At 34.9% G+C, this 373-nt stretch overlaps 1 protein-coding gene across 1 annotated transcript in view; it reads left to right on the forward strand.

The window, feature by feature from the left end:
* The window catches only part of Slc27a6 (solute carrier family 27 member 6), a 64,216-nt gene that overhangs the window by 25,370 nt on the left and 38,473 nt on the right, over nucleotides 1–373 (forward strand). The window lies entirely within an intron of this gene.

Genomic DNA, 373 nt, shown 5'->3' on the forward strand with positions numbered 1-373 from the left:
CTAATGATAGAGTTTATAATTCTATAGATTCCATATGCAGACATGCATGATGATGTTTCATTTCCTAGCTCCCCAATAATAGAGCTCATTATGACTGCAAGTGTGTGCCTGACCTATGATTGCAAGTCATTTAGACTGTGATCAACATTCACACAAAATAAATATCAATTGTTCAAAGTATATGTAAGAATTTTTGTAGAGACATGCATTGCTGTTAAATATATAAATATAGTGTAGGGCCATAGTCACTTCTCCACAGATACAGCAAGATGATTATTCATACATCTACATATAAATCACCTTTGTGAGAGTTAAGGAAACTGGTTGACTGACCAGAGCACCTGACTTTAGCATAACAGAAAGAAAGAGGGAG

The sequence above is a fragment of the Mastomys coucha genome, unplaced genomic scaffold (assembly GCF_008632895.1).
Source record: "Mastomys coucha isolate ucsf_1 unplaced genomic scaffold, UCSF_Mcou_1 pScaffold13, whole genome shotgun sequence".
NCBI lineage: Eukaryota > Metazoa > Chordata > Mammalia > Rodentia > Muridae > Mastomys > Mastomys coucha.